Genomic DNA, 13,353 nt, shown 5'->3' on the forward strand with positions numbered 1-13,353 from the left:
GGACATCAGTTGTGAGAGCAGAAAGGAGCCCACTTTGCGCGTGGATCTGCTGAGCCTCCCACCACCTAATCGTCAGGGATGTCTTGATTTAAGCCAGGAGAAGGACAAGGAGGGTTATTTTCCTGGCTCTGGGGCTGAGCACCTCAAGAGCTTTCTTTGTGGCCAGGCTTTGCTGCTCCAGCTTTGGAGGGCAATCTCTTTTCTGTTCTTATTTCAGCAGGTTGTTTAGGACCGAGTGGTGACAAACGGGTCCCTAAATAACCCTGCCTTCAGCAATGGCATTGCTGTTCCACGGAGAAGAGAAAGAAGTGGTTATAGCAGGGCTTTTCTGCAGCATGTTGCTTGTGTACCCCTGTGGGAGCTGAGCTGGTTCGGAGTGTCCTGAGGAGGGGAAATAAGGAGAGCAACCCCCTTGCCAACAGGCCTGAATTAGCCCCACTGCAAAACCTTTAAAGCTTCACAGATTAAAAGGTGAAAAAACTGCAGGCCTGGACTCCTAGCAAGGGCTGGGGGACGCAGAGCCCCCAGTTTGTATGATGGGGGACTTCTCCACGAAATTAGGCTGCAGAAGTGGAAGTGCGACATAACAGCGGAGCTGGGTTCATTTGTCAAACCCCTCTCTGCTTCTGCACTTAGGGAAGTGAAATAATAATTGGGAGCAAAGCTTAGGTTAATCTGCGCTGAGAACATGGTATTATTAAAAGAAGGGGCATGGGGGGGGAAGCACAGAGCTTTGGTGGCTCATTTTATTTTCAGCTTTATCTTTGACGGTCACTGGCACCGGAAAATAACACTTGTCTCCATTGAATGAAGTGATGTGTAAGGAGAAGTCCTTGTCTGGGGAAGAGCTGCTGGTGAGACCCTCGACACCCCTTTCACACCAGTCTCCTCCTTGTGAGAGTTTTGTACCAAACCTCATAGGTGCCAAAGCCCCTGAAAAGGAAATGTGGTGTCAGCTAGCATTGGCGGTGTGAAATTGCCCTCTGTCCTCCTTCTGAGCCCAGCTCCCTGCCGAGATGTCCCCAGACATTTTGGGTTTCCTTCCCCGAGGAGCATGGCCAACATCATGGCCAACATCTCCCTCTTGTTGGCTCTTATGGACATCTGCTTGTTCTAGCGCAGGTCTACGCTGAACATAATCACACCAAAATAATTTTGGCAAGGCCGGGATGTGGTGATGCCACTGAGCCACGGCACAACACGAGAGATGCTTGTGGTTTGGGCTGTGCTCGCACCGAGCTGACGAAGGGATTCCCAGGCACAAGTTAATGAGCCGTGATGCCACGGAACCCCCCGGCAGAATTATAGGGCCATAACTCAGCTGCCACGATTGGGTTCTCCATACACAGGGGCACCTGTCAGGAATTTATTACTAATGTATTTTTATACCAGGCCTCATAATAAGTAAAGAAGGGCTCCAGCTGTCTCTAGTGACTTTTTAATCATCTAAGGATGCGTTCAGCTAAAAGCTCCACACCTGAGGTGACAAATACCCAGCCCGTTGGTGGGAGCCACTTTGCCTGATGTATTTATGGGAGCTGCATGGCTTATTTTGCTGCTTCTCACATTTCTTTGGGAGGAAAAAAAAAAAAAAGCTTTCTATTCTTTATAGCTGTAAAGAAAACCTTTCTGGAGTGCAGCAGTGCCTTTCCTGAGTCAGCTGCTTGTCACTTTGCATTTAGTGCATCCCAGGTAGGTGCTCGGGTGCCATGAACGAAGATGGTGTTGGATACAGATGTTTTCTGCCTAGATGATGAGAATTCTTTTTATTTTATTTTTTTAAAGTCAGTTAATTTTCTTATGAAAAGAGCAGAGGCCCTGTGGTGCCCAGAGCTGGGGCAGCCTGAGTAAAGCTGCTTTATCAGGCACCCAGGCTGTGAGGGCTCAGGTTTGCCTGCCCAAAAAATGCCCCAGGAAGTCTTGGTTTGCTTTGGGTATGTGCTGGTGTCACTGGGGAGCAGCGTTACTGAATTTTGTTGGAGACAAACTGCTGAAATGGCTCTTCTCAGCATGGATTTGAGCTGGTTTGGAAGGTTGTGTGTGCTGAAGAGAGAGGCAGGTTTGGCTTGTCCTGAGGCTGTTGGCACTGAGAAGTATGGGGACAGAACAAACCCAGGGGAGCCTGGGTTGGTCAGAACAGGAGCTGTAGCAGGCACAGAGCCTCCAGGAAGGTGGCTTTGTCCCTGACAGCTATTGTGGCTGGGCACAGAGCTAAGCCTGTGAGCTCTGCTGGTTGCACAGCTCAAACCACACAGCATGGTGTCCTACGATGTGGGTGGGATGCAGACCTGCTCGTGGGTCAGGAGCTGCAAGGCACCCGTAGTCCTGTCTTAGTACAATTTGCTTGCCGTGGCTCTTGTATTATTCCCTGAGATTGCTGCTGCTGGGGAGATGGGCTGGGTGGAGCTGGGGTGTGACACCGAGCATCTGGACTGATGTCCCTATGGAGGGCGCACACGGTGACAGCATCACCGCCGAGACATGTAAATCCCTGGGATGCTTTGCCTTGTGAGGTTGATCTTGTCTTGAAATTGGTCTTGGTCTGACCATGTTCTGTTTTTTCCCTGCAACCCCCCTGATTTTAGAGGTTTAGGATTTGAGAGAGCTGTTGGCAAGCTGACGGCACAGGGAGGTCCTCTGCTGACCCCTTCTCCTGGTGTCTCTGAAGTCCAGGCAAATTGCGCACGTAGAGCCTGCCTGTAGGTTTTACCTCTCCATCAGGCATCGCGGCAGCTCCTGGGAGCTCTGAGAGCTTCCTGCTCAGCCCAGGGGCAGGTTAAGCTCGGTTTTCCTTGGGAACGTCTCTTGATACCTTTTACAGTTTAGTATTTGTCTATGGTGAAGCCTCTTCCTTTCATACTAAATGTGCGCCTATTATATGCATGGCTTATTTCCAGATTCCTAGGGGAAGCTGGAGGCTTGCTTCTTCTGTAGCAGGGAGGAATCTGTCTGCAGCCTCTCTCAAGCTAGGAAGCTTCCAACATTCAGTGACTTCAAACCCAGCACCTCAAGAGCTGTTTTTTTCCTGTGCCTCCTGGTTGATTCGGCTAGAGGCAATGTGTGCAGGTTTCCCTGAGGTGCAGGCTACAGGCATGGGCAAATTCAAGGCCAGAAGAACATTTTGGAAGGACAGTGTAGGTTGCGTGTGTTTGCTTTTTGTTGGTGGTGGTGATGTTTGTTTGGCTTTCGCTAGGGAAGGCATTTACCTCTGGGTTTCTAGAAGCGACCTCCTGCAGTCACCCTGTGGATTCGGGAATCTTCTCCCACTGTCAGCAGTTTTACCATGTCATAAGAGCTTAATTTCCCACTCTAGAGATTGGTTTATTAAACATGCTTGTCACCTCTGGGCATGAGCTTCAGGGGTCCTGCTAAAAGAAGACAAATGTAGGGGGGGAAGAAAATAAAGAACAAACCCAAACCCCAGTAGGTCCCAGATTTCCCCTTTCCCCAAAACATCCTGGTTTATTTGGTTTATTCTGAAGTCAGGGCACTTTGCATCTTTGCCAAGTCCATCCCCACTCTTTGGGATGGAGGTGGGCAGTGCCGCCTTGGTCCAAGGTGCTGCCCTGCTCCTTGCAGCATTCCCGATGGGTTTGCAGGACTGGGGTGCGCTTGTGTCGCTGCCGCGGGTGCGCAGCAGGCAAGGCAGGCAGCACGTCGCCCTTCATCATCTTGATCAAACCTCCTGCCGGGAGCAGCACGGCCTTCAAACGCCAGGTTAAATGAAGCAGGAAGGTTGTTGTTTCGGGAAGGACCAGTGAGTAGTGCTGGGGGGTCCCCAAGGAGGCACTCGGCAGCCCCAGCGTGAGGGACCCGCTGGGAAGCACGGGGCTGGTTGCGCTCCCTCCTCGCTCGTCTGAGGGCTTGGGAGATAAATGTCGGATTTGAATGACTAGACTGTGGGCAGCCAGTGGAGAAAATCAATTAAAATACCAAGCGGCTTAGAAACAGGAGCTTTAATTACTACATAGACAGGTCTTAAAAGGTGAAAGAAGGCATTGCCCATGAGCAAGACCTTACCTACCCTTGTGGTTTTTATCCCAGTGGTCTCAGGACATCTCTGGGGCATGTTGTCTGCGGGCACATGAAGAACAGCCAGCCAGACCTCCATTGCTCTGGACAAGGGCTTGCATCCCATGCCATGCAGGGTGAGCCGTGGGTGTCTGGGCTCACCTCTGGACATCCTCCTGTGTGACTGCAGAGAGGGATGAAGGCTGCATGAGCTGCGGGGGGCTTGGTGAGGCTCTGGTGGTGACCACGTCTCCTCCCCTGTCACAGCACGCCAACGCAATTTGCAGTGCTATTGCACAATGAAACCAGCATGCTAATAATACCCTGAGTGTGGAAAGCAGAGAACAAAGCATCGATGAAACTACTGCAGGCTTTCCAGAAGCCTGTCCACATCGGTGCCATGCACAGGGTGAAATAAAGCTTGGTGGGAGCCAGCCAGGGGATGCTCTTTCTTCTCCCACCCTGGTGGAAGAGGTTCAGGACACAAGGATGCTCTGCAGGACGTGCTGCTGTCTGCCAAGGGAACAAACCAGACTATTTTTATGTTTTTATGTAACTTGGGGGGAAGAGAAGGGAAAGATAAGCCCTGCTCTGTATCAAAAGCTTGGACGCACCAACTTCCAGCTCTTCTTTCCAGGGGCTCCCAGCAAGTGATTCCAAATCTTCCTGTAAATCTCCACTCCACTGCCGCCCCAAAAGAAGGCGGGAGGATTTGGGATTTAAACCCCTGTTGTTCAGAGGAAAATTAAAAAAAAGGGATCTGCCTGGAAAAAGTGGAGGAGGCGTCCCCTGCCTGCAGGGAGGAAGAGATTTAAAAATATTCCCCGTTGACAGCGAGATGAGTTATTGCAGTCCCTAAGCTGCCGGGATGGGGCCGAGCTAAGAGCCTGTGCCGTGCAGTGGGGGAGTTACTGGGGCTGTGGCGAAGCCAGACTGGGGGAGCTGGAAGGGATGAGTGCTTTTGTCTGCTAAATGCTGTGCTGTCAGCTCTTGCTGCTCTTGAGAGAGCCTTGCAGCATCTGGTGGTGTTTCCTGCGATGAGCCGCGCGGCTCTGCGATGCTCCCTGCTTTCGCTTTTCCTTTCTGAAGAAAGTTTCTAGGCTTGAGGCTGCCAAAAACATCCTGGAGGCAACAAGCTGAGCTCACCCCAGGGCTTAGAAACTGGAAGGAGGAGCAGTGAGAACCCATTCTTTAAAGAAAATTTTAAATAAAGTGCTTTATTTTGGGGAGGGGGGGAAAGATGCATTGCTTCTGTAGAGCTGGTGCCACCGTGGGGCAGTGGGGACAGGACAGAGCCCCCTCCTGGGTCTGTTATCGGGATTTTGGGGTGTGTAATGCCACAGGTGGCAGGAAGGACCCACTCGTGGCCGTGGGCTGTCTCTCTTGCATTTTGGTGCTCTCCTTTGGGGTCAAGCTGCCATGGGATGGCCGTTGGGACCGGCTGCTCGTCGGGCCCAGGACGTGGGCGTGATGCACAAACGCTGGCTAATGGCGCTTCCCTCATGCCGAAGCCAAGAGATGACATTGCAGAAACAGTCTAGGTCAAAATAAATTGCTTTCTGGCATTCTGAGATTATCTAAACCCTTCCTTTTCCCAGGATGAAAAGGAACAAAGACTCTGCTCTGCTCCGGAAAGAGCCTGGGATACCATTTCTGTGAGCCACGAGAGCCTATTAGGGGAGAGGGTAAACAAAGAGATTTGGGGTTAATTTGCTCAGGAGGGGGAACGAGGGAAGAACAAGATGCTGTTTTTTAAAGCCTGCCACTTCTCCTGTCAATAACAGCAGGCTGCTGGTTGGGGCTGTCGCAGGCAGTGGTGTCTTTTCAGCGTATTGACGGGCAGCCCTCGGTGGTTTCTCTAACTGCACATTGATTTCACATGGACTCACTTCCAGCCCAGCGGCTGCCCCCCTGATTGAAGCGGTGGCAACGCTGCCGTGTCACCTCGAGCCCACCCTGGCCACCTCTTGAGGCTGTCCCTTGGGTTTTTTCCCCTACACGAGGCGCCCTGGGGCTTTTTCCCACCCCGAGGCTGTGCTGATGCTGCATTCCCCGCTCGCTCTCCCTCGCATCTTCTGCTGCTCCTGCCGTCTGCTCGGCAGCAGATGCCTCTGCACCTTCTGAGGCAGAGGATGCCGGGTGTTTTCGGAGCTGGCAGGCTCCCAGCCCTCCCCAAACCCCCCTGTCCTGGGAGGATAAATCTGTTTGCAGCACTTGAGCTGCTGGCAGCTGTCGGTACCGCTGGTGGTGGGACCAGTCCCAGCTGCCAGTGCTGACCCCATCCTCGGCACCCAGTGCTCTTCTGTGGGGTGGCTGCTGCTTTTGGAAGGATGAAGGCATGCCTGGGGGAAAAAATGATGAGGAAACCTAGATTTAAGAAACAAAAAGCTCTATTTCTTTGCTTAAGTGACCACGTGCTTAAGCCCTTTTCACAGAAGGCGTTAGGTTGGAAGGGACCTCTGGAGGTCATCTGGTCGTCGCTCCCTTCTTGCTACACCGACGTCTCCTCTGGGTTAGGTGTGCATGGCCAAGGAAGGTCTGCTCCAGAGCCGCGTGCTGAGCCTCCACAGCTGGGGATTTTCCTCTAAAGTCTCTTAATATCCTCATTTCCTCGTTCCTCTTGCAGACAGGTATCCCTGAAGCTTCCCCAGCTTTGTTCTAGCACAGAGAACTTTGCTTGGGAGGGCTCCGAAGTGAGAGGTGCATACAGGGAGAAAATCAAATATATTCGTTTTTTTTTTTTGAAATATTATGGGTTTCAAGTGCTTGAAAGTAGGCTATAGTGGAAACTCTTCTTTTCAAAATGCATGGAGTTCCACGTTGATGCCGTCTGCAGAGAGCTGTGGTATGAAGGGAGAGTTTCGTGCTCTGAGCTTCCAGGGGATGGACAGAATTAAGTGTCTCTTTTCTCCCTGAGCTCACTTTGGTGAGCTCTTCCTCCTGCTTGGGAAATAAAGATAGATCTGCAGCTGAAAGATAAATCCTAAGGCTTTTAGTAAAATTGTTTCCTGATGGGGGCCTGGCAAGAGCAGCTCAGGGGGCTGCTGAAAACAAAACCCTGCTGGGGGACTAAATCTGAAAGGCACCTGGCTGGGCATCGAGAGCATCCTGGTCCTCACCCCGAGTAAGAGAGAAAACTTCTCTAGAAAACATTGGTGTGGGCCAGGAGCATTAAAGTGGAACTCTAAGCCAACTAACAGCCATGTAATTACAACCCGTCCCCTCCTCCTTGCTGCTGGCTTCACCGTGTAATTTCCTTTTAATTTTTGCTTAATAGGCATGCGTGAGAGATGAGCGGCTCGGCGTGTCGCTTGCCCTCGTGGTGTTGTTGGCTGGAAGCAAAGGAAGCCCCGGCTGTGCTCCATCCATCCCCGGCTCCAGCAGGGTGCTGCAGCCCACCGGAGCTCTGATGCGAAATCTCTCCCAGCCACGCTGTGCTATCCCAGTTCCAAGGTGTGTGTCAGAATGGGAGGCTTTCACGAGCATTAAATTAAACCAGTACGTGGGCTCTGCTTCGGTTCCCAGGCATGCACGTCGTATCACTGCGCCGCTCTGTGTGCTGTCTGATAGCAGCAGCACCCGCTGGCTAGGCTTGGCCTGCAGGACAATATGCAAATTTTTTTTTTTTTAAAAATCAGAAAAATAAAAAGCAGGAGACTGGTAAATGCAATTTCGGATGTCTTGGCCTCTTTAGTCCCTCTGACTCCCTGGCTGCCATGCAATTAATTCTGCAGAGAACCCCCCAAAATGTCTAATTGAGTTGTTTTCCCCTGGAAATCGCAGGAAATGAGGGCTGAGAGCTGCTCTGGTCACAGGCTCAGCAGCTTCACCCATGTTTTCTGATGGGTCCCACAGCTTGACTTACCTTGGAGCCAGCAGCAAGACCCAGAGAAGGGCTGTGGAGGTGCATGAGGAAACTAAAGAAAGGTGGAAGGCCCTTCTGTGGACATCCCTTTAGGGTGGACAGATTTGGAGCTGGGCAGGTGATGTTCCCACCAAGTGGGGAGGCTTGATGGGTGCTCAGCTCCGTGCACAGCAGCTCCCAAGGAGAGCAGCGGAGCGCAGGGTTTGCGCACCAAGCATCTGAAGCATCCTCCCCACCGCGGCACCCTTTGCAGAGCCTTTCCCCCAGTGCACTTGCAAGGTAATTAGATAACTGCCACAAGCAGATACGTGCGCTTAATAAGCATGCTAATTGGTATTGACCAACATGTGGCAGGCACTTTGTCAAGTGCCAATTAGAAGTGCCTAAGAAGCGCTCGAGAAACGAGTGGCCAGTGATTAGACCTCAGGGTGGGGGATGTGCATGCTGCTGGATAACCAGGACAAGAACCACCTGGCTCCAAAAAAAAAAAAGCTTTTCCTACCCAAAAGAGCACGTGTGGACTAGGCACCATGCTGCTAGGAAGCTGCTGCCCAAGTTTGCAGGCATTTGGCTGTGGGTGCCCAGCATCCCAAGGCTGATTCCTGCTGCACGTCGGCAGCAGCCTCCCCAGAGCGGCTCCGATGTTCTCATTTGCCTGGCTTGCTTTATTTATTGCCACCGTTAATTAATTTTTTTTGGATAGGAAGGACAAGTCCCCTGAGACCGTCTGCGTGCTGGAGACCATTACTGCATTGGTGTCTGAAAGCTCCAGCACACAAAAAGCCCCGGCTGCTGTCAGCTGGGTGCAATTAATTAACTGGCCCTGCTCAGGAACTGCAGCCCCGTGTGGCTGTGTTGTAGTGGCTCTGGTCTGTGTGGCACCAGGACACCTGAAAAAGGGGCTCGGCTCAGAGGCACGGGGCTGCTAGGACCCCCAAGCTACACCAGGTGCACCAATTGCTCCCCAAAAGGGGGCTAGGGTTAGGGTTATGTGTGACACCCCTGTATGTGTCCTCCAGGTGTGAGCAGGTCGATCTGAGCCCAAACTCAGCCTCTGCATCCTTTTTTATTGCAGCAGAGGAGAGCAGCTCTTGTTTTCCCCAGTCTGTGCCACTGGCTTGGTGCACACGCTCGGTCCTGGAGTGAAATGGTGAGCCCCAAGGTGCGGGGCCGTTTGGTTTTGTGTGCCATCAGGAGCCCATTGCTCAGTAGTGCGGTGACATAATCTCACTCATATTTATTTTTGTGTATATATCTAAAATATATATACGAACATGTATGTGTAGACAGATGCGCTACTGAAGATGCAAAATCCTAACTCCTGGAAGGACAAAACCCCTTTCCTCCAGGCTTTTTTTTAGACCTGAGAAAAGAAAGGAGCACGTGGGGATGTTGATGCAGGTCTGTGACATGGGGCTCCTGTCCCCACCCCGTGACAAATCCAGCCCCAGGAGCATAGGGTTTCAGCAGGTGACTCCTGTGGTCCTCTCGTGTCACATTTGCTGCACCAGGTGAGGACTTCACAGCAGGACAAAGCGAACGGGATGAGGACAACGCCGCCTGTAACCTGTTTTATTCTCTCTCCAAGGTGCTCTGGGAGGGTCCAAGGCTTTGCCCGCAGCGATGCCCCCCAGTGACTGCCAAGTCAAGCAGGTTCCCTGAGCCCACCTCTACTTCCAACCTCCCCACCTAGCAGGGCATCGGCCGAAAAATCCAGGCGCCAGGAGGAGCAGGAAGGGCTCCAGCCCCGTTAACCTTCAGGAGGTGAGTTGTGCCTCGTCCCCACCCCGTCGCTCGCGGTGCCCAGCCTCCCCAAAGCACTGCTCGCTGTTATTGCTCCTTCCCTCCCTGGGATATACAGAGTGGGAAAAGAAAAGCCCCAGCAAATTAGGCAGAGCAGTTTATCTGACAGGCCAGCGCTCTCCAGAATAAAGGAACAAACAGAGTTTGTCTTGTGGCCAGGGTGACACTGTGCCACAAAAGAAGAGCAGGGAGAAGTTAATTAAACTGTAAAGAAGCCATTTGTTAGAGGAGGAAAGTAAGACATGGCTGTTCTTCAATACTGCAGGAAGGTTCATTATAGAGGGAAAACATTCTTCAGCAGTTAATAAACTATTTTCTACAGCATAGCTTTGAGAAATGGTTGAGAGAGTGTCCATGGCTCATTTTAATGTGGAGTTTTGCAAGGTGTCCATGGTCCGTTGGCTCAAATGGTGTAGAAAAGGGCTGTCCCCGAGAACTGGGGAGCTTGGCGGGTGGGTAGCGGCGTGCAGAGCCCCTGCTGCCTCATTTTTGCTTTGCCCCACATGCACAACTGCCACGAGGTCTTGGTCATGCTCCCAGCTGTGGGGTGGGAGCAATTTTGGGGTGAGCTTTTTACTGCCTGGAGCACAACTGGGATGCTTCTTCCAGATGTGCTGGCAAGGACAGCCTTGGCTTGTGGAGGGCTGACACTTGAGAGCCTTCCTTGCCACTGGATACATATATGTACATATTTAAAAACCACAGCCAAACATGATTTGGGGTGACACACTTTCCCATTTTTTGGGGAGGATGCTGCCTCAAGAAGAAGCTCGTGTGCTTGCTGACACCCTGGAGCATCAATCCGGCTGCAGCTCCCTGAATCTGGAGAGCAATGTGATGCTCCAGTGGGCTGGTGATTAAAATGGCTCTGCAGCTACCGTGCTACCCCAACATCACGTTGCCCCAGTTCTCCTCTGTGACATAAATCATATTTTGGGAGATGTCACCAGCAGAGTCCCAAGGGAGCCTGTGCTGGCACCTTGCTATCTGGTATCCTCAGAAAGGGCCTGGCTGCAGGTCCGGGGAAGAAATGAAATAACAGCGTGTGCTGGCAACACTGAGTTAATACCAAAAAGATTAAAATACAGCCAACCTCCAAGAACGGGAAGAGGACCTTCTGATTCTTAGTGACTGGGTAATAAAAGGGCGGATGAAATTCAAGGCTGCTAAATGAAAAACAATGCACAGGGGGAAAATCATTCTAACTTCGCACATAGAGCAGTGGGCTCTGAACTGGCTGTTGCTGCTCGGGGAAGAGATCTTGGAGTTATGCTGGAAATATCTATCAAAGTGACAATTCGTGCTCTGTGGTAGTCCAAAAAAACCAAACATAATGATAGGAGTTACGGGGAGATAAGAGAGTGAAATGGGGAATGCAACTCTGCTGCTTAATGAATGTCTTAAGTAATTTGTGAGTGGGTCCTGCTTTCTCAGCCCCAAAAACAGATGGGGAGAAGCCTAGAAAATCAGCCACTGATGGCCGGGGTTGACTTAAGTTAAGGATGAGTATGAAATCACGTATATCGTGGAGCTGAAGAATTGGCGATGATAGCTCAGCTGAAGAAGCACACAGTGCTGGGAGTAGGGACGAGTGAGAGAGGCTACCAAGAGGCAAGAGAAACAAAATCTTTCTTGGACGCAATATCCCTCAGCCCTGGGAGGTGACATGTCGGACCTCGGCCCAGTCCAGCTGATGGAAAGAATCTGCCCGGCATCGCCCTTTACAGCCAGCAGACAGCCTGAGATTCACTGCCACCACTTACCAAGGAATAATGAAACATTTCCGGAGACAGCAGTAAATCTCTCCTGCCACGACACTTACCAGCACCTCTTCGATCTGGGAAAAAGGTTTTTAAAACTGAGCAAAGTGGGAGTTGTTATGCTGCTGTGCCCATCGCGGCTTTTTTTGGGGTGAGTGGTTTGATGGGGCCCAAAAATGGGTGCTGGAGGTAAGGTCGAGGTCTGGATGCAGACCTCGAGGTCGTGCCTGTCCCCAGTGGTCATCAAATCTCCAGGCTCAAAGGGACGATGCTCGTTTCTCCCGTCCTTGGGGCTGCAATGAGCACAAGTCCTAAGAAAGTCTGAATAATAGGGGGGTCCGAATAGTCATGTTGAGAGAGGTCGTTGGGTTGGAAGGATGCTCAGGAGAGGAGAAGAGCTGGATGAGAGCCTTGGGATGGCCACCCTGGGACGAAATGGCCTTAGTATGTCCTGGTTGGAAGCATGGCAGAGGGCTGATGATCATCACCGTATTATATTGAAGCCCAGCAGAGCCTGGACAATAAAATTTCAGTCCCCCAGCAGCACAAGAGGAGGGGGGGAAACATGCAGTGAGGAGCAGTGGGGGAGAAGGGGACATCAGATGGCAGCAATCAACAGAAAAGCTCAACTTAATGGGATCAGCCCTTGTTTTGTTCCTATTATCAGCACCTCAGGAGCATGCCTTGTCTAATTAAATCCTCTGGTCTCCAAAGCACCCAGCTGAGGTCTGTGTCCCAGCAGCAACTGCTTGTGTTAGTGCTCGCAGGTCGGGGGCAGGCAGAGGAACGTGGGGTTCCCTGTGCAGCCACTCTTGGCCCGATAGCTTTCTATAAGCCTTGTTTCAACTAGTTTGGCTCTCCTTTGGTGGATTTCAATATCTTAAGGCTGAGGACTTCTCTTCTGGATGTTGTTGTGCCATTATTTTTGTTTGCTTTGCGATGCATTTGATGCATGGTCTGCTCGAGCTGTAGAGGCTGGGAATGGTTATTTCTAGAAGAGGTCTTAATCCTGCTTTGGAAAGAGCAGCCTCTTCCACAAAGCACTCTCATCTTCCAAAATCCTCGTGTATCCTGAACACATCCAAGTGTACCGTGCAATTTTCCTGCTGGCGTGCTGGAGCCAAGCCTGGGTCTCCATGCTGCTGCGTGGCCCTGAATGTGCTGGCTTGGGAGGGAAAGCATTTCCTTTGGTCTCTGTCCATGGTTTGCTAGGCCTTTTGAGCAAGGCAGGAAGAAAAGGAGAACTCAATTTATGCTCTCAGTCTCACTCAGCAGTTTATATGCCTTTGGTAAAGTTGTGATTATTATCAAGGCTATCAAAGCCTCCAGAGTCTGAAAATCAAGGTGAAAGCTTGCTTTCATGGATTATTTCCAGTCACTTTTCTTCTGGCTCTGCTAAAAATAGCACAGGAATGGCTTTCTTAGAGCTTTCCTATTCCCTCCTGGCCGGAACGGAGAAGGTCAGGAGCCTGAAAGTGAAAAAATAGTTGGGGGGAACGAGTCACAGCAAACTTCTCATGTGCAGGGCTGCGGATGAAATTGCTCACTGTTTTTCCTTTGATCTGAACCTGATTAACTTTCCCCTGCCTCCTTGCAGCTCGTTCGTGCTCCTAAGGCTTTGTTTTCCAGGCTTAGCACGAAGGAAATTTTTGGACTTATGGGGTGTTTGGGTCCGTCTGGAGCAGCAAACTTGCATTTTCATCCATTTTCCTTTGGAAAGCTAATTGGGAACATGCCCCGAGCTAGAAGTTGGTCTGACAACTTCTCTCTCTGTGTTTTAGCACCCTGATCCCAAACCCGAGGGTGACAGGGCGTCACACCTTGGTGTCATGATATATCTGCTTGGTTTGCAGGTGAGACCTCCCCATGCTGGCCCTGGCACAGGCATGGACCCAGGTTGCTCTGAATCCTCTG

General features: G+C 51.3%; 1 protein-coding gene across 1 annotated transcript in view; it reads left to right on the forward strand.

Moving 5' to 3' along the window:
• Positions 1 to 13,353, forward strand: part of UNC5B (unc-5 netrin receptor B) — a 143,487-nt gene that overhangs the window by 64,037 nt on the left and 66,097 nt on the right. The window contains exons 10-11 of the mRNA XM_067000999.1: positions 7,289 to 7,464; positions 9,465 to 9,640. The gene's annotated coding sequence lies outside the window, so the exon portion shown is untranslated. The remainder of the gene's footprint in view (positions 1 to 7,288; positions 7,465 to 9,464; positions 9,641 to 13,353) is intronic.

The sequence above is a fragment of the Anser cygnoides genome, chromosome 7 (assembly GCF_040182565.1).
Source record: "Anser cygnoides isolate HZ-2024a breed goose chromosome 7, Taihu_goose_T2T_genome, whole genome shotgun sequence".
Taxonomy (NCBI): domain Eukaryota; kingdom Metazoa; phylum Chordata; class Aves; order Anseriformes; family Anatidae; genus Anser; species Anser cygnoides.